The 20,921-nt window shown below is 33.3% G+C and overlaps 2 protein-coding genes across 6 annotated transcripts in view; one reads left to right on the plus strand and one right to left on the minus strand.

The window, feature by feature from the left end:
* Positions 1-20,921, minus strand: part of LOC142220845 (uncharacterized) — a 175,657-nt gene that overhangs the window by 63,571 nt on the left and 91,165 nt on the right. For 3 of the 4 annotated variants that reach the window (XM_075290220.1, XM_075290222.1, XM_075290221.1), the window contains one exon: positions 15,565-15,776. The exons of the other annotated variant lie outside the window; for it this stretch is intronic. The gene's annotated coding sequence lies outside the window, so the exon portion shown is untranslated. The remainder of the gene's footprint in view (positions 1-15,564; positions 15,777-20,921) is intronic. 4 annotated transcript variants of the gene reach the window in all.
* PGRP-LB (Peptidoglycan recognition protein LB) overlaps positions 1-20,921 on the plus strand; it is a 58,370-nt gene that overhangs the window by 24,572 nt on the left and 12,877 nt on the right. The window lies entirely within an intron of this gene.

The raw sequence follows: 20,921 nt of genomic DNA on the forward strand, positions 1-20,921 counted from the left end.
CAAAATTTTCTATAAAAATAAAATTTTAACAAAATTTACTATAAAAATAAAATTTTGGGCAAAATTTTCTATAGAAATGAAATTTTGGGCAAAATTTTCTATAGAAATGCAATTTTGAAAAATTTTTCTATAGAAACAAAATTTTCTATAGCAAAAAAAAAATTGACAAAATTTTCTATAGAAATAAAATTTGGACAAATTTTCTATAGAAATAAAATTTTGAAAAATTTTATATAAAAATAAAATTTTAACGACATTTTCTATAGAAATAAAATAAAAAAAGTTTTCTATAGACATGAAATTTTGACAAAATTTTCTATAGAAATAAAATTTGGACAAAATTTTCTATAGAAATAAAATTTTGACAAAACTTTCGATAGAAAGAAAATTTTGACAACATTTTCTATAGAAATAAAATTTTAACATTTTCTGTAGAAATAAAATGTTGACAATTTTTTCTATAGAAACAAAATTGACAAAATTTTATATAGAAATAAAATTTTCACAAAATTTTATATAAAAATAAAATTTTCAATGGAAATAAAATGCCAAAATAAAATTTTAACAACATTTTCTATAGAAATTAAATTTTAACAAAGTTTTCTATAGAAATGAAATTTTGACAAAATTTTCTATAGAAACAAAATTTTGACAAAATTTTCTATAAAAATAAAATTTTAACAAAATTTACTATAAAAATAAAATTTTGACAAAATTTTGTATAGAAATGAAATTTTGAAAAATTTTTCTATAGAAACAAAACTTTGACAAAACTTGCTATAGAAACAAAAAAATTGACAAAATTTTCTATAGAAATAAAATTTGGACAAATTTTCTATACAAATAAAATTTTGACAAAATTTTATATAGAAATAAAATTTTAACGACATTTTCTATAGAAATAACATTTTGACATAATTTTCTACAGAAATAAAATGTTGACAAAATTTTCTATAGAAATAAAATCTTGACAAAATTTTGTATAGTAATAAAATTTTGACAAAATTTTCTATAGAAATAAAATAAAAAAAAAATCTATAAAAAAAAATTTGACAAAATTTTCTATAGAAATGAAATTAAAAAAAAAATTTCTATAGAAACAAAATTTTGACAAAATTTGCTATAGAAATGAAATTTTTAAAAAATTCTATAGAAACAAAATTTTGACAAAATTTTCTATAGAAACAAAAAATTTGACAAAATTTTGACCAAATTTTATATAAAAATAAAATTTTCTATAGAAATAAAATTTTAACAAAATTTTCTATAGAAAAAAATGACAAAATAAAATTTTAACAAAATTTTCTACAGACACAAAATGTTGACAAAAATTTATATAGAAATAAAATTTTAACGACATTTTCTATAGAAATAAAATTTTAACAAAAGTTTTCTATAGAAATGATATTTTGACAAAATTTTCTATAGAAACAAAATTTTGACAAAATTTTCTATAGAAACAAAAAATTTGACAAAATTTTCGATGGAAACAAAAAATCTGACAAAATTTTCTATAGAAATAAAATTTGAACAAATTTTCTATAGAAATAAAATTTTGACAACATTTTCTACAGACACAAAATTTTGGCAATATTATATATAGAAATAAAATGTTGTCAAAATTTTCTATAGAAAAAAATTTTTGACAAAATTTTCTATAGAAAAAAAAAATTTGACAAAATTTTATATAGAAATAAAATTTTAACGACATTTTCTATAAAAATAAAATTTTGACAAAATTTTCTACAGAAATAAATTTTGACAAAATTTTCTATACAAATAAAATTTTGACAAAATTTCCTACAGAAATAAAACTTTCACAAAACTTTCTATATAAATAATATATTGAAAAATTTTCTATAGAAACAAGATTTTGACAAAATTTTATTAAATTCTATAGAAACAAAATTTTATTTGTTGTTTTGATATCAGCCTAAAACCAATGCGTTAACTAAACTACAAGACTGCTTAGCCAACAGAGGAAAAGTGTATTTGTCAAATTTATTTGAGCTAAGCCATATAGAGCAAGAAATACAATTTTGACAAATTTTTCTATAGAAACAAAAAAATTTTACAAAATTTTCTATAGAAATAAAATTTAGACAAAATTTACGAAAGAAATAAAATTTTGACAAATTTTCTTATAGAAATAAAATGTTAACGTATATGATTTTATGGCGAACCGTTACTGCAAGATTTCCAACATTTTCATAGCGAATTTTAATAATTTCAATGTATTGTTGAAGCGTGTATGATTCCATTGTTACTAATGGAGTGGTTTTCAATTCTGAAAAGTCAACGAATAACAGCTGCGAAAGTGGCAACTACCGAAATATCGAGTGAATCAATATAGCACCTAACGTTGAAAAACCTTTTACAATATTTCATTTGATTTCGTTTCAAAATTTAATATCAATTGTTCAACAGCATCATGTACTTTTAAACGTCTAAATGAGTCTGTTTTTTTATTTTAATTTGGGAAACACTGTTCTAAAAGTTAACAGACGAAAATTATTTGCAATCGCTTATATTTGTAAAATATCTTATCAAGTTGTTAATTAATAATGTTTACTATGCTGCAAATACAAGTAAAATTTGTCGGTGCTTAACGATAAGAATGTGCGTGAGTAAATACGCATAAATGTTATTGTATACACTTGAAATTCCACATCTGGAGAAACTTTTAGAAATTTCAAAACGAAAAATTAGTCAATTGCTATGGGAGGAGGGGAACATGTTACAAGTCTATTATTATGCTATTCCTTGGTGTTATTTTAATATTGCGTTTTCATTGTGTAAAACATCATTTAAATGCAAATTGAAAATTCACTCACAATCGTTCAATTAGTCTTCACGTGTGCACAATCCATTAATTTTATTGTAAACACGTTATTATTTATGAGAGCATGGTAGCGCCACGTGTATAACACAGAATAAAGTGTTAAAGTATATAACTATTAACATATAAATTAAAATGTTTGCTTGACAATACAATGTATTACATCTCATATGGAAATAATTTTCATAAATAAATAAAATTTTAATTTTATTTAACTGAATTTCGAATTAATTCCCATAACAAAATGACAATCGTCAATATTAATATGATTTTAGGTGACACTAAATCATTGTCATTTTGAAATGAAATAAATGAGAGACCAATGCGATTTTTTGAATTACCTAAAACGAGGATATCAGAACATATACACACACCAATACAACTACCCACATAGTATATGATTCGATAGCAAGTCATATATCCTGGCATTTTTTTTTTTTTGAGTATCTCTTATCTTGTGGCTTACCAAGAGTAATGCTACTCGTATTCACCGCTTAAAGGTTAAGAGTTGCCCACATAGAGGCGTTTTTTGTATTGAAAATAAATGTACCTGCGTCAGTATTATAAATCATCAAAAATATAGGGACACATACATTCAGTTCTCAGAATAAAAGTTAAGTAGAATGTACCAGAAAGAGAGCGAAAGTATCGATTTAAAATTAATAATCATAATTATTCAATGCATGTATATGGAAGATTAGAAGAGTTGTAAACAGTTTTAAGAAACAGCTGCAACGTTCTTTGTTATCGCCTATTTATACATTATAACTCGTTGAAAGTGTCAATTTTTATTAGCAGAACCCATAAATCGCAATAATGTTAGGTTAGGATATTTTATGGTTGTGATTAGGTTAAAACGAAATTCAACCCACCAAAAAAACTGGAAGATTTTCCACAAACATTGATTTTTAAGCACATCCACATTCTATAAAGATTTTTTTGAAGACAACAAATAGTGGGCTTTGAGATGAAGTTTTTATATGGCGCTTGAGATTAAATTAAAGAGTTTTTCAAATATTTGAGAATTTATTTCTATATTGTCCATAACTAGTCATTACTTTTTCCTATCTTTCTGGCTATATGCGGATACCCCTACGAATGAGGCACAGTGGTGGTGAATAATGGTTCATTTTGAGAACAATAATTTTCGTATATAATTTTCAAACAGTGTTGTCAGTATTGGTGATTTTCCCCCAAAACTGGGGATATTTTTTCGTAAATAAATGAACGACAATTTTGAGTTGGGGACTTGGGGATTTGGTGGGGAATTTTTGTGTGGATTTTCTCGACATTCATTCAGTATAATAAATCAGGTTTCAATAATGATTTTCAAGATATACTGTTTATTTCTATATTATTATGGTAGAAATTTTATTACATGAGTATTTAGAAATAAATGTTCGTCCATAAATACATGGACGAATTTTTCATTTTTCGAATATTTGGAAGTCAATCACCGATCTCCTGGCGTTGGATTTCAAAATATTAATCTTATTGCAGCTCGCAAGCTGGTATGAGATTAAGTTTTTGATTTTTTAAATTATTATTACCAATTTTCTACCGCAGAGCCTATTTTCTTATTTTTTTCGTATAAATTTGTCAAAAATGTATTGAAGATTTTTGTGAGGAATTTTTATTTAAATTATGGATTTTTGGGGACGAAAGCCTCCTAATTTGAGTATACAACAAGTATATACGGCCGTAAGTTCGGCCAGACCGAAGCTTACGTACCCTCCACCATGGATTGCGTAGAAACTTCTTCTAAACACTGTCATCCACAATCGAATTACTTGAGTTGCGGTAACGCTTGACGATGGCAAGGTATCTTAAAACCTCCTAACACCGTCTTCTAAATTGTAAGTAAGTAAGTAATATATACGTGGTATATATTAAATTAAAAAAGACCGATTAAATACGTATATCATTCAGTTTGACAAAATTTTCTATAGGAATAAAATTTTGACAACATTTTCTATAGAAATAAAATTTAAACAAAATTTTTTATAGAAAAAAATTTTGACAAAATTTGCTATAGAAATAAAGTTTTAAATAAAATTCTCAAGCTTGGCAAAATAAAGAATTTTATTTAAACTGAAAAAGACCGAATAAGAAACAAAACAAGTATATACGGCCGTAAGTTCGGCCAGGCCGAATCTTATGTACCCTCCACCACGGATTGCGTAGAAACTTCTACTATAGACTGTCATCCATAATCGAATTAATTGGGTATGGAATCGATATGGACTTTTGCACGGTACCTACAGAGCCAGACTTGAAATATGGGGGTCGCTTATATGTGGGCTATATACAATTACGAACTTTATATGGACCAATTTTTGTGTGATTGGGGATCGATTTATCTGAGGGCTATATATAACTATAGACTGATATGGACCTAGTTAGGCATGGTTGTTAACGGCCATATACTAGCACAATGTACCAAATTTCACCTGACTCGGATGAAATTTTCTCCTCCAAGAGGTTTCAAAACTAAATCTCGGGATCGGTTTATATGGGGGCTATATATTATTATGGACTGATATGGACCACGTACCAAATTTCAACCAGATCGGACTGATATTAACCAATTCCTGCATGGTTGTTGGATACCATATACTAACATCACGTTCCAAATTTCAACTGACTCGGATGTCTCCAAAACCAAATATCGGGATCGGTTTATATGGGGGCTATATATGATTATGGACTGATATGGACCACTTTTGGCTTGGTTGTTAAATATCATGTACTAACATCACGTACCAAATTTCAACCGAATCGGATGAATTTTGTTCTTCCAACGGGCTCCGGAGGTCAAATCTGTGGATCGGTTTAATGAGTTATATATAATTATGGACCGATGTGGACCAATTTGTGCATGGTTGCTAGAGACCATATACCAACACCATGTTACAAATTTCAGCCGGATCGGATGAAATTTGCTTCTCTTTGAGGCTCCGCAAGCCAAATCTGGGGATCGATTTATATGGAGGCTATATATAATTATGGACCGATGTGGATCAATTTTTGCATGGTTGTTAGAGACCATATACCAACACCATGTACCAAATTCCAGCCGGATCGGATGAAATGTGCTTCTCTTAGAAGCTCCGTAAGCCAAATCTGAGGGTCCGTTTATATGGGGGCTATACGTAAAAGTGGACCGATATGGCCCATTTGCAATACCATCCGACCTACATCAACAACAACTACTTGTGCCAAGTTTCAAGTCGATAGCTTGTTTTGTTCGTAAGTTAGCGTGATTTCAACAGACGGATGGACGGACGGACATGCTTAGATCGACTCCGACTTTCACCACGACCCAGAATATATATACTTTATGGGGTCTTAGAGCAATATTTCGAAGTGTTACAAACGGAATGACAAAGTTAATATACCCCCCATCCTATGGTGGAGGGTATATAAATACTGTTTTCAATATAAGTTAGCATATAAGACCCAAAATGAATCATCTCCCCCCGCTATACTAAAGGCTATGGACATTCGAATTACCCAGCGATGAAACATGTGTATAGTTAGGCTTGTGTATATTGATATCTGGAAGTTTCTTTTCAATAACTTATCAGTATCAATTCCTAATAAGATCGAATAATTATTGTAATATCGTTTTTTGACTCAATGCACGAGTAACATAGACCAAATTTTTGATTTCCTTATCAGATCGAAAATGATGATTAGGCAGATCATGCGTCATCGATCTGGACAAGAGTTACTCAGGAGGAGCAATATCTGGGCTATACGCTATGTGGGTGAGAAGGAACTCCCATTTGAGTGTTTCCAAATAAATATTTACGCGGTTTACAATATTTATTGTGCAAATATTGCCAAATTCTCATCTCGAACGCATCAATTGAGTTCGTCCTGTGGCCGTTTCGCTCGGTTGCCGCAGCTCATAATACACCAAGCCCAGCTGATTTTACCACACACACACACAGCATAAGCTTCTTTTCATGGCTTTGCCGTCGATATTAATGGAGGACCGGAGTAACCATGATATTTTTCGCTTGAAACTTTTCATCTCCAATAACGATGCGATGCATTCCTGTTTCCTTTATTGCTGTTTTGTGGGCACGAAACATGGCACATATTGAAAATTAAACCTATGGAATGTGGCTATGAATGTAAAGGGTGATTTTTTAAGAGTTATAGGACAATTTTTCTTTACTTGAATCGATAGTGCGTTTGTTTGAATCGACAGTAATGTTTGAAGATTATTTCATGGAAATGTTGACCGCAACTGCACCTCAAATAGCCCATCCTCTTAATATAATTTTGTCATACTCTTTCCAAGATTTCGATCGGTATCTCAACAATAAATGCTTCAATCTTGTACATGAGTTTTAACATAGCCCAACCAAAAATAGTCTAAAGGCGTAAAATCGTAAGATCTAGGCGATCACCGAACTCGCCTCTCATTAACCCCATGGTTACACGTAATGTTTGGCACGTAGCACCAGGGATGGAAAATGCAGTAATATAGTACTTTTTTCAATACTTTTTCACCCTGTTCAGTACCGTAGTACCCCCGCGAATGATTTAGTACGAACACTTTCTAGATGAGAAGTTATCGATCGCGTACTAAAATAATACGAACCATTACATTCACGGAGAAAATCTTACCAAAAAAATATTATTTCGCAAAAAATTATTTCTTCAAAAAGTTTTGTCAACATTTTATTTCTACAGAAAATGTTGTCAAAATTTTATTCTTTTGGAAAATTGTTTCAAAATTTTATTTCTATTGAAAATTTTGTCAACATTTTATTTCTATATAAGATTTTGTAAAATTCTTTATCAAAATTTTATTTCTATAGAAAATTTTGTCAAAATTTTATTTCTATAGAAAATTTTTTCAAAATTTTATTTCTATAGAAAAAGTTTGTCAAAATTTTATTTCTATAGAAAACGTTGTCAAAATTTTTATTTCTATACAAAATTTTATTTCTATAGAAAATTTTGTCAAAATGTTATTTCTATAAAGAAAATTTTGTCAAAAATGTATTTCTAGAGAAAAATTTGTCAAAGTTTTATTTCTATAAAGAAAATTTTGTCAAAAATTTATTTTGTTTATCTACAAAAATTTATGAAGTACCATGACTTCTACCAATCCATAAACAGTAGAATTCTATCAACTGAGGCAACCGTGGTTACATTTGTAAACGGATATAAAATTAAAAAAAAAATATTTAAAATTGAGGAGTTGACAAACAAAATTGTATTTTCATTCAAATTCAGTCTAAAGGAGCTCTCGACAATTATTTTCCAATGGATTTTTTGTTGAAATTTAGTAAAAAGTACTTTTTCTCTCAAAAAAATACCCTTTTTGTACTTTCTTAAAAATTGTATTTTCCATCCCTGCGCCGTCTTATTAAAGCTATATGTCATGCAAGTCAATATCTAGCATTTTGGGCAAAAAAGTTGGATATCATCTTACGGTAGCGCTCACGGAACGGTTCAATGATGCCACCAGCCCATAAACCTCACCAAATTGTGACATTTTTGGATGCATTGGTGGCTTTTGCAATGCTTCTGGCTGATATTCACTCCAAAATCGAGAATTCTGCTTATTTTATAGCTTTTGCAATGGCTGATCTTCACTTAAAAACGACAATTCTGCTTATTTACATACCCATTGAGCCGAAAATGGGCTTCGTCACTGACGACAATTTAAAATAGTGGATATCCCAAAAGCCCCTTCATCAAAAATTCTGCGTTGCGGTAGGTCGTTCTTCTGCAAAATGTTTCACGTTGTTGAGTAGCAAATCCCTTTCTTAACATAGGCCGATACAGCTGTGATATTTTCTTCAGTTCGCATACTACGTAGGCGTGTTGGTGATTTAGCATCAAACAATGTAAATTTAATGCGAAATTTAGTCACAATAGTCCAAGTACACGCTTTAGTGGGTCGATTAAACTGATTATAAAATGGAAGAAGCACACGTAGAACTTTCTTAACAGATCACGCATTTTGATAATAAAATTCTATAATTTGCAAGTGTTGTTCGTTTGCAAGACGATTCATGGTTAGATTATAGACCAAATTGAAGATGTTTGGCAGTAAAACAAAACACAAAACTCGTATCAGCTGTTTAAACCAGTATTGCCAAAAAGATAATAGCTAAACAATAACCCTTTAGTTTCAGTTTTGACTGATGAGTATATATCAAACGCCATCTGTTCTCAATCCCACATTACTAATTTTTGCATTCAGTAGAAAACATTTAGAGCAGTTCTTATGGAATTTTGCTCTTGAGCTGACAATTCATAGAAATTATTTCCCATAAATATTGCAATAAATGATATAGTGATATCTTAAGTTCATCGTTTTTAACAACCGGTTTCTTGTCATTTGATATTTAATGCGAAAAAAAAAAAACAAAATAAAAACAATATATAAAAAAAATCCCCTATACAAAAAGCACCGTTTTTATTGTACCGCCTAAACAAATCTATATATATTCAATAATTAGAGAATTTGTGATATAATAAATAAACAAAATCACCAACTATGTGAGGTTGGTCAGTGAACTAAAAAGTTCGCCATGAATTAATTCATGCGCATCATTCTGAACACATAAAGAATAAATATTATATTATTGTATCATTTAACATAGACGTTTAGTCGTCTATACTTAAAATGTTTTAAGGTAAATGTTACTCAGTTTCTGATCTGACGTTTCGATTTGGCTTATGAAGCCATTGGTAGAGGTATTGAAAAAAGCAAAACTTAGAATGTTATATACTATATGATATACCGAAAGAGAAAGTTTACCCACAATCAAATATGTGATTTATTTTTATACGGGGGCCAACGTGGTTACGCAATGGTTAGCATGTCCGCCTTGCATACATGGTTAGGTTAAGTTAGGTTAGGTTAAAGTGGCAGCCCGATTAAGATTCGGGCTCACTTTGACTATTCAGTCCATTGTGATAACACATTAACTAAAAGTACCTATTACATAAATATGGGCACTTCTAGTTTTAACCGCTGAACCTTCTCGATTATTTTCTTCTGTTGAACCAACCAGATTGTTCCAAAAACATTAGCAGACTGCTTAAGTTAACGTTTTCCAGGTCCGCCAGTAATCTGAAGCTATATGCCCCTAAAATTTGCTTACGCCTTACACAAAATGCAGGACACTCACACAAGAGGTGTTTTATTGATTCCTTTTCCTCCGCATCATGACAGTTCATACAATAGTCATTATACTTCGCACCAATAGTTTTTGCAAAATCGCCTATCAGGCAGCGACCCGTTATAGCATATATCAGAAGTGATATCTGGCGTCTCGAGAACACTAGTATATCTAGGGTACGGTTTAAGTTTAAATGGGGCCATATTTGCTTGGTACCGTTACAACCCTTTCAATTCTCCCATCGAACATTTGCCATCATGGCAGCCTACTCACGCAGTAAGAGCTTGCAGGTAGCCAGAGGCATACCAACAGATTCTAGTTCCCCTGGAATATATAAGGTAGTTCCTAGTCTTGCTAGCTCATCTGCTTCGATGTTCCCCGGTATGTTCCTATGGTCAGGCACCCATATTAGGTGAATATTGTGCTGCTCAGCCGTCTCATTGAGAGATTTGCGGCAGTCGATGGCCGTTTCGAGTTGAGGAACACAGAGTCCAAGGATTTTATTGCAGGTTTACTGTCTGAGTATATATTAATGCCAATATTGCTTGGAGCATTACTTCTCAGCCAATTCACCATTTCTCTTATTGCTAATATTTCTGCCTGAAAAACACTACAGTGATCAGGTAATCTTTTCGCTATTCGAAGTTCCAGATCTTTAGAATATACTCCGAAACCCACTTGGCCATCCAATTTGGAGCCATCAGTGTAGAAATCTATATATCTTTTATTCCCCGGGGTCCGTGTACACCACGCCTCACTGTTGGGAATTAGAGTCTCAAACTTATTGTCGAAAAGTGGTCTCGCCAAAGTGTAATCCACTACGTTAGGCACATCTGGCATTATTTTGAGGACCGAACTGTGACCGTAACTTTTTTCCGACCACAGCGATAGCTCGCGCAACCGCACAGCCCTTGTTGCAACTGACTGTTTGGCCAAAATGTCTAAAGGCAATAGATGCAATATGACATTAAGGGAATTTGTTCCTGTCTTGTTGAATGCACCTGAGATACACAAGCACTTTGTCTAAACTTGTTGGCTGGTGAAGTGCCGGCCACCAGACTACAACACCATATAGCATGATAGGTCTAACCACTGCCGTGTATAGCCAATGCACAATTTTTGGTTTTAGTCCCCACTTTTTCCCTATTGCCTTTTTGCACGAGTATAAAGCTTACGTTGCTTTCCTCGCCCTTTCTTCAATATTAAGCTTAAAGTTCAGCTTCCTGTCCAAAATAACGCCAAGGTATTTTGCACACTCACTAAAGGGAATTTCAATACCCCGTAAAGAAATGGGCCTAACCGTGGGAGTTTTGCGATCTTTGCAGTACATGACTAGTTCTGTCTTTGCAGAATTTACCCCAAGACCATTATCTTTCGCCCATTTCTCAGTCATCCGGAGGGCTCTCTGTATAATATCTGTTGATGGGAATTTTCCCGTGACTGCTAGCGTATAAATTAAAATTATTTAAGTCGTAATATATAAAGTCGTGGATGAAATACATCAAACAAGTGTTTTCAAAAAGAAAACATATTAAATATTGTATGCAAACAGTAACTTCGTGATTATTTTGTGTTTTTTGATATTTTTACGTCCGTACTTTTACCGGAATTTACCAGACTGCAACAATTGTGCGTATCCTGAAAAAACAGGATACAGGATCAAACTGAACAAACTTAATAATTTAAAATGTTCTATGTACACATAAATAACAGAATTCAAAAATTTAGGAAAATCTACCACGTGGATCGGCTATAGGTCGGAAAGGGTTATAGCAACATTCCAAAGAAGAGGTAATAGAACTCATCCTTGAGGAGTGCCTCTGTTCACATACCTTTGTATGTTTGCTTTTCCTAGTGTGGCTGAAATGCGTCTCTTCCTTAGAAGTTCGTCTAACATCCTAAGTATACTTGGATCAACATTCAGAGTTGTCAGTCCATTTAATATCGTCTCTTCCTTAGAAGTTCGTCTGACAGCCTAAGTATACCTGGATCAACATTCAGAGTTGTCAGTCCATTTAATATCGAGCTCGGATGGACGTTATTGAACGCCCCTTCGATGTCTAGAAAGGCCACGTATTCTTTGACAGATAGTGAGCTTTCAATAAAGCTGACTAGTTCATGTAATGCGGTCTCAGTAGACCTGCCCTTCGAGTATGCATGTTGTCGTTTCGACATCAAACTTGAATCGACGCTACTTCTAAGATAAATATCTATCATCCTCTCCAGAGTCTTAAGTAGGAATGAGGATAAGCTGATTGGTCGGAAATCCTTCGCACTCGAGTGAGAGGCTTTTCCCGCTTTACGTATGAAAACGACGTTTGTTTCCCTCCACTTTCCTGGAATATATGCTAAGTTGATACATCCTATATATATCGCCGACAACCAGGGGATAATTCTGTCAGCCACCGCTTTTAACTCCGCCGGAGTAATTCCATCAGGTCCGGGGGATTTGAATGATCCAAAGCTATTTAACGCCCATTTTATTCTAGATTCCGATACAATTTCCTCGATAGGAAACGATCGCTGAGCCACTGTGGCACCGCCAGTACATGGTTCAACCGTCTGATTTCCGGGAAAATGTGTGTCCAATAGTACCTCCAGCGTCTCCTCACTGGACGTTGTCCAATTGCTCTCCGATGTTTTAATGAAACCTGGAGCGGGGTTCGTGGATGCTAGCACCTTCCGTAGTCTGGAAGCCTCGGACGTATTCTCAATGCTGCTGCAGTAATCATTCCAAGAGTTATGCTGAGCCTTTCTCAGTTCTCTCTTGTATCCTCTCAGATTCTTACATACATAGGGTTGTGGGTTTAAACCCAGTGTGGACCGAATACCAAAAAAAAATTCAGCGATTAATTATCCGTTCTCAGTAATGCTGGTGACATTTCTAAGTGTTTTAAAGTTTCTCTATGTGGTTTCACTGCAATGTGAAACACCGTTCGGACTCTGAAGTTCCCTACTATGGTATCATGATATGGACTGAATAGGTTAAGTGGGCCAAACCATAACCATTACTTTTGAAGAATTTTTCAGATTTATGTTTTTTATACCCTTCACCACTACTGTGGTACAGAGTATAATAAGTTTGTGCATTTGTATGTAACGCCAAGAAGGAGTAATCATAGACCAACCTTTTAGTATACGGATCGGCTTAGAATTAAATTCTGAGTCGATTTAGCGATGTCCGTCTGTCTGTCTGTCTGTTGATGTATTTTTGTGTGCAAAGTACAGCTCGCAGTTTTAGTCCGATTGTCCTCAAATTTGGTATAGGGTCCTGTTTCGGCTCAAAGACGATCCCTATTGATTTTGGAAAAAAATCGGTTCAGATTTAGATATAGCTGCCATATATATTTTTCGCCGATCTGGTCATAATTGGCGTGTATATCAACCGATCTTCCTCAAATTCCGTACATCCGAATATTTTATGGGTCTCGAAAAACTTGCAAAATACCAGCCAAATCGGTTCAGATTTAGATATAGCTCTCATATATAGCTTTCGCCCGATTTACACTCATTTGCCCAAAGAGGCCAATTTTTAACTCCGATTTGGTTGAAATTTTACACAGGGAGTGTAATCCGCTACGTTAGGCACATCTGGCATTATTTTGAGGACCGAACTGTGACCGTAACTTTTTTCCGACCACAGCGATAGCTCGCGCAACCGCACAGCCGTTGTTGCAACTGACTGTTTGGCCAAAATGTCTAAAGGCAATAGATGCAATATGACATTAAGGGAATTTGTTCCTGTCTTGTTGAATGCACCTGAGATACACAAGCACTTTGTCTAAACTTGTTGGCTGGTGAAGTGCCGGCCACCAGACTACAACACCATATAGCATGATAGGTCTAACCACTGCCGTGTACAATTTTTGGTTTTAGTCCCCACTTTTTCCCTATTGCCTTTTTGCACGAGTATAAAGCTACCGTTGCTTTCCTCGCCCTTTCTTCAATATTAAGCTTAAAGTGCAGCTTCCTGTCCAAAATAACGCCAAGGTATTTTGCACACTCACTAAAGGGAATTTCAATACCCCGTAAAGAAATGGACCTAACCGTGGGAATTTTGCTTTCGCCCGATTTACACTCATTTGCCCAAAGAGGCCAATTTTTAACTCCGATTTGGTTGAAATTTTACACAGGGAGTAGAATTAGCATTGTAACTATGCGTGCCAAATTTGGTTGAAATCGGTTCAGATTTGGATATATCTCCCATATATAGCTTTCGCCCGATTTACACTCATATGACCACAGAGGCCAATTTTTAACTCCGATTTAGTTGAAATTTTGCACAGGGAGTAGAATTAGCATTGAAACTATGCGTGCCAAATTTGGTTGAAATCGGTTCAGATTTGGATATATCTCCCATATATAGCTTTCGCCCGATTTACACTCATTTGCCCAAAGAGGCCAATTTTTAACTCCGATTTGGTTGAAATTTTGCACAGGGAGTAGAATTAGCATTGTAACTATGCGTGCCAAATTTGGTTGAAATCGGTTCAGATTTGGATATATCTCCCATATATAGCTTTCGCCCGATTTACACTCATATGACCACAGAGGCCAATTTTTAACTCCGATTTAGTTGAAATTTTGCACAGGGAGTAGAATTAGCATTGAAACTATGCGTGCCAAATTTGGTTGAAATCGGTTCAGATTTGGATATATCTCCCATATATAGCTTTCGCCCGATTTACACTCATATGACCACAGAGGCCAATTTTTTGCTCCGATTTAGTTGAAATTTTGCACAGGGAGTAGAATTAGCATTGTAGCTATGCGTGCCAAATTTGGTTGAAATCGGTTCAGATTTAGATATAGCTCCCATATATATGTTTTTTTTTTTCAAGAAAACAATCTTTATATCAGAAAAATGTGTTTTACAAGTTAAGCAAATTTCGCATACGTATCTTAAGGACAAGAAATTGTTTACAGACTCGATATTAACCGAATTTCCACCAATTTTTTTTAACAGCAAAAATAAGTCTTCATATTATTTGTGTACATACTATATAAGACAATCCATTAAGCGAAGCTTTTTTCAAAGAAAATTATTGTGTACAAGGTTTTTTATTTACCATTGCTCTAAGTTGAAGCTCTAATTTAGGTTTCCAAGGAACATTTTTTTATTTGAATATTTTTTTTTTTTTTTAATTTAAAGTAAAATAACATTTAATTAATAAAATCGAAGCCATTAGTTAGTATTGGTTTATCATCATCACATCACAATCACTGCTGCTAACACATTACTGGCTTAGTGACGTCGATGGCAAATTGGAATAATTAAATATTATGGTAGCTAACAACAAATATTACAATAGAATTCGTTGTAAAATACAACGATCAATGTCGGCATGATGGTGGCATGTCATGACATGGACAACAGTGAAATAGATTTCTATGGAATATTAATAAAATAATCTCTTGGGTGCTAATGGTTATTCCCCTCTTGTGGGAAATATTCTAAAAAAAAAATAAATAATAAATCAAGGGAAGGTGACATATTTGACATGAAAAAAATGGATTAAAAATATTAAAAAGAATGCTTAACATTATTTAAAACAACTGTATACATACCTTAGAAAAATTTAGAAATTTTAAATTTAATGTGATTTTGTTTTTTTTTTTTTGTATATGTTTCGTCCTTATACACAAAATTCAAACAAATATGTATGGCTGTGTTAGCTCTTATGGTGGTGATGAATGTCATTCAATGAGTGGTTTTTGTTTGTTCCACCTCTCTCTCTCTCGTTCTCTCACGCTCTCTCAAACTACAGTGAAACCAAATTCTGAAAAAAACGGAGAAGCAAAACCCCGTTTATTAAAACATAAATAAATACTAGAATTAATGTTTATTTGTCAGTCAATTTGAATGTGTCGTTTATTTATTCAAATTCTCAAAATCTGCATTAAATCACTTTACCAATGGCGGTGGGAAAAAAGTGTTTTGTAATTGTTTATGACACGCCAAACCAAACGCAAAACTAACACACCAACACACACATTTCTTTCGTTATAACAAAATTTGTTATTTGTTATAAATATTCAACAACTTTTTGACAATTTCCATAAAAATACCATCATCAAGCCATTAAAAAAAAAAACATACAGATATCTATGTATTTTAATGTGTCAGTGTATATGTATGTTAATGTCACAACAAAACCCATAAATATCTCTAGCCGGCCGAATTGAAAAATACCCAGTTGTTGGTGGATTAAATTCGGGGTGTTAAAATGACCATTTGTCATACACCTGAAGGGTGTTATGGTTTGTTTGTGCCCTTTATTACACTGAAATAATTCAATTGTACATAGAATAAAACAAAACGAAATGTTAAAGGTGTTTAAATTACCGCCCATGGGAGTTGGAGGTAAGCCTTAAAACAAATTAATGGGAATTATTGAGAAATATTTTATATAGGTTTCAATATTACTCAAAAGATAGATTTTAGTAAACTATTTCATATGTACATGTATATTAAAGTTTAACAAGTATATACGGCCGTAAGTTCGACCAGGCCGAATCTTATGTACCCTCCACCATGGATTGCGTAGAAACTTCTACTAAAGACGGCCATCCACAATTGAATTACTTGGGTTGCGGCCGATGGCAAGGCTTCTTAAAACTTTTTAACATCATCTTCTAAATTGTAAGTTAGTCCATGCGGGATAAATATTAAATTTTTTAACACATAATTTTTAAGTGCAAGCATATAATGTTCATAAACTACCATAACAAGTGTGGGACATATATGTTCATATGTTACAACATATTATATTTGGGACATAAAAGGCTTGTATATATAAAAGCTTGGATGCAAAAATATATTAATTTAGAAATAGCCTATAAACATATATGTATTTAGAAAGAGAGATCTACAGAGTATGCAGCAAGTAAACGAATGGAAGTAACCAATTGGCGCCTTAAAAATATATGTATATACACAAAGAAAATTCCATTAAATTTTTTTTCTACCGGTGTATGCCTAAGTTGAAACATAATATGTTTGAACAATACAAACAATATTTTGTTTGAATCAATCCTGAAAATATATATGCTCGAAGCAAAATTTGTTTGGGGCATATGTTACAGACAGGATTTTTTTTTTGAGGGTGTAGAGAAGAAATAATTACGAACCGATATGAACTTTTGTGAGGTAGTTATAGAGCCAGAATTGATATATGGGGGTCGCTTTATATGGAGGCTATATAAAATTATGAACACGAGTCTACCAAAAATGGCAGATTTTTTTACTGTTTGGTAGATTGGTAGAATTTTTGATGTTTTAGAAGAATTTGTAAAATATTCCTTTCAAACTAAGAGGTGCTTCATAAATTTTCTATAGAAATAACATTTTGACAAAATTTTCTATAGAAATAAAATTTTGAAAAAATTTTCTATAGACATGAATTTTTGACAAAAATTTTCTATAGACATGAATTTTTGACAAAGATTTTCTATAGAAATAAATTATTGGCAATTTTTTCTATAGATATAAAATTTTGACAAAATTTCCTAAAGAAATAAAATGTTGAAAAAATTTTCTATTATAGAAATAAAATTTTGACTAAATTTTCTACAGGAAAAAAATTCTGGCAACATTTTCTATAGAAATAAAATTTTGACAAAATTTTCTACAGAAATAAAATTCTGACAACATTTTCTATAGAAATAAAATTTTGACAAAATTTTCTATGGCAATAAAATTTTGACAAAATTTGCTATAGAAATATAAAATTTTGTACGGCAATAAAAATATTATACCCTCCACCATAGGATGGGGGCTATATTAACTTTGTCATTCCGTTTGTAACACATCGAAATATTGCTCTAAGACACCATAAAGTATATATATTCTGGGTCGTGGTGAAATTCTGAGTCGATCTGAGCATTTCCGTCCGTCCGTCAATCCCTCTGTCCGTCCGTCTGTTGAAATCACGCTAACTTCCGTACGAAACAAGCTATCGACTGGAAACTTGGCACAAGTAGTTGTTATTGATATAGGTCGGATGGTATTACAAATGGGCCATATCGGTCCACTTTTACGTATAGCCCCCATATAAACGGACCCCCAAATTTGGCTTGCGATTGCTCTAAGAGAAGCAAATTTCATCCGATCCGGCTGAAATTTGGTACATGGTGTTAGTATATGGTCTCTAACAACCATGCAAAAATCGGTCCACATCGGTCCATAATTATATATAGCCCCCATATAAACCGATCCCCCGATGTGGCTTGCGGAGCCTCTAGGAGAAGCAAATTTCATCCGATCCGGCTGATCGGATGACCATGCAAAAATTGGTCTACATAGGCCCATAATTATAGATATCCCCCATATAAACCGATCACCAGATTTGACCTCTGGAGCCTCTTGGAAGACCAAAATTCATCTGATTCAGTTGATATTTGGTACGTGGTATTAATATATGGCCTCAAACACCCATGCAAAACTTGGTCGAAATAGGTCAATAATTATATATAACAGGTTGGCTGATAAGTCCCCGGTCTGAGACATAGATGGCGTCGCTAGTATTAAAAGCATATTATTTTTATATAGTACCAACCTTCAAATGATTCGTGTCAAAATTTGATGTCTGTAAGACAATTATTTTTGAGATAGAGCGTCTTTTGTGAAGCAATTTTTGTTATTGTTATTTTGTTAATGGAAAAAAAGGAATTTCGTGTTTTGATAAAATACTGTTTTCTGAAGGGAAAATACTGTTTTCTGAAGGGTGAAATGAGCACGGAGGACAGTGAACGTCCGAAAGAGGTGGTTACCGACGAAAACATCAAAATAATCCACAAAATGATTTTGAATTACCGTAAAATGAAGTTGATCGAGATAGCAGAGGCCTTAAAGATATCAAAGGAACGTGTTGGTCATATCATTCATCAATATTTGGATATGCGGAAGCTCTGTGCAAAATGGGTGCCGCGCGAGCTCACATTTGACCAAAAACAACAACGTGTTGATGATTCTGAGCGTTGTTTGCAGCTTTTAACTCGTAATACACCCGAGTTTTTCCGTCGATATGTAACAATGGATGAAACATGGCTCCATCACTACACTCCTGAGTCCAATCGACAGTCGGCTGAGTGGACAGCGACCGGTGAACCGTCTCCGAAGCGTGGAAAGACTCAAAAGTCCGCTGGCAAAGTAATGGCCTCTGTTTTTTTTTTTTTTGGATGCACATGGAATAATTTTTATCGATTATCTTGAGAAGGGAAAAACCATCAACAGTGACTATTATATGGCGTTATTGGAGCGTTTGAAGGTCGAAATCGCGGCAAAACGGTCCCATATGAAGAAGAAAAAAGTGTTGTTCCACCAAGACAACGCACCGTGCCACAAGTCATTGAGAACGATGGCAAAAATTCATGAATTGGGCTTCGAATTGCTTCCCCACCCACCGTATTCTCCAAATCTGGCCCCCAGCGATTTTTTCTTTTTCTCAGACCTCATAAGGATGCTCGCAGGGAAAAAATTTGGCTGCAATGAAGGGGTGATCGCCGAAACTGATGTCTATTTTGAGGCTAAACCGAAGGAGTACTACCAAAATGGTATCAAAAAATTGGAAGGTCGTTATAATCGTTGTATCGCTCTTGAAGGGAACTATGTTGAATAATAAATACGAATTTTGACAAAAAAATGTGTTTCTTTGTTAGACCGGGGACTTATCAGCCAACCTGTTATATACAATTAGGAACTTATATGGACCAATTTTTATGTAATTAGTACAATATGAAATTTCTTTATCCAGCAGGCTCAAGAAATAAAATCTGGAGATTGGTTTATCTGGGAGCTATATACAACTATGGACCGATGTAGACCTCTTTTGACATTGTTGTTAGCGGCCATATACACGCAAAAAAATAATTCTTTCCTGCCAAACGAAATTTTAGACAAACAAAGTTCGTTTCTCATTTGCTTTTCGTTGAAAGAAAGTGTATTTGGAAGAAAAGTATATACTTTTTGTGATAAACGTTTATTCTTTTCCAGGATGTAAAAACAATTTCATAAAGACTAACTCAAAACAATTTTTTCTGGCTAATTGCATTTTCCCTCACATCTTTCCCACTTCCACGAAGTTTTTTAGTTCTTAGCACCTTTTTCTGTAACACAAACAATGTAGAAGAAATTATACGATTTTATAAATTTAAAATTTTTTTTTACCTTACGCCTGGACGGAGAATCGAACCGCGGACCATGCAATTTCTAAGCCAACACACTATCCACTGAGCCATGTAGCCGTTATTGTCATCAATAGACAATTACCCATATAACTAAGTTATATTTATATAGCATAGCTTGTGGCGCCCACGAGCCGATTAAACAAAGTTTATTTAACAGAAAAATACATTTAGTTGGGCACCGTGGAGCAGTGGTTGCTACGTCTGACTTGCATGCCAAGGGTCGTGGGTTCGATCCCTGCTTCGACCAAATACCATCCGACCTAAATTAATAACAACTAAGTAGTAGTGCCATGTTTCATTGGGGTCTTCGACCAATATTTCGATGTATTACAAGCGGAATGACAAAGTTAATTTAATAGTCATATAAATGTTATATTTATAAGAATTTATAAATGTTTAATCAAATTAATAAACATCTAAACAATCATGCTTTACTTGATTCTTTTACAACTATCTTAAAAACACTTTTTTGATAGTTTGAAGGGGCTCTTATTGGCGTCGTTCTAAATTTATCTAAAAAGGCACCTAATAATTGCACTCATGCAATACTTTTTATACCCACCACCATAGAAAGGTGACGGGGGTATAATAAGTTTGTCATTCCGTTTGTAACACATCGAAATATCGATTTCCGACTATATAAAGTATATATATTCTTGATCAGGGAGAAATTCTAAGACGATATAACGATGTCCGTCTGTCCGTCTGGCTGTCTGTCTGTTGTAATCACGCTACAG

This window comes from Haematobia irritans, chromosome 1 (genome assembly GCF_050003625.1).
Source record: "Haematobia irritans isolate KBUSLIRL chromosome 1, ASM5000362v1, whole genome shotgun sequence".
Classification (NCBI taxonomy): Eukaryota; Metazoa; Arthropoda; class Insecta; order Diptera; family Muscidae; genus Haematobia; species Haematobia irritans.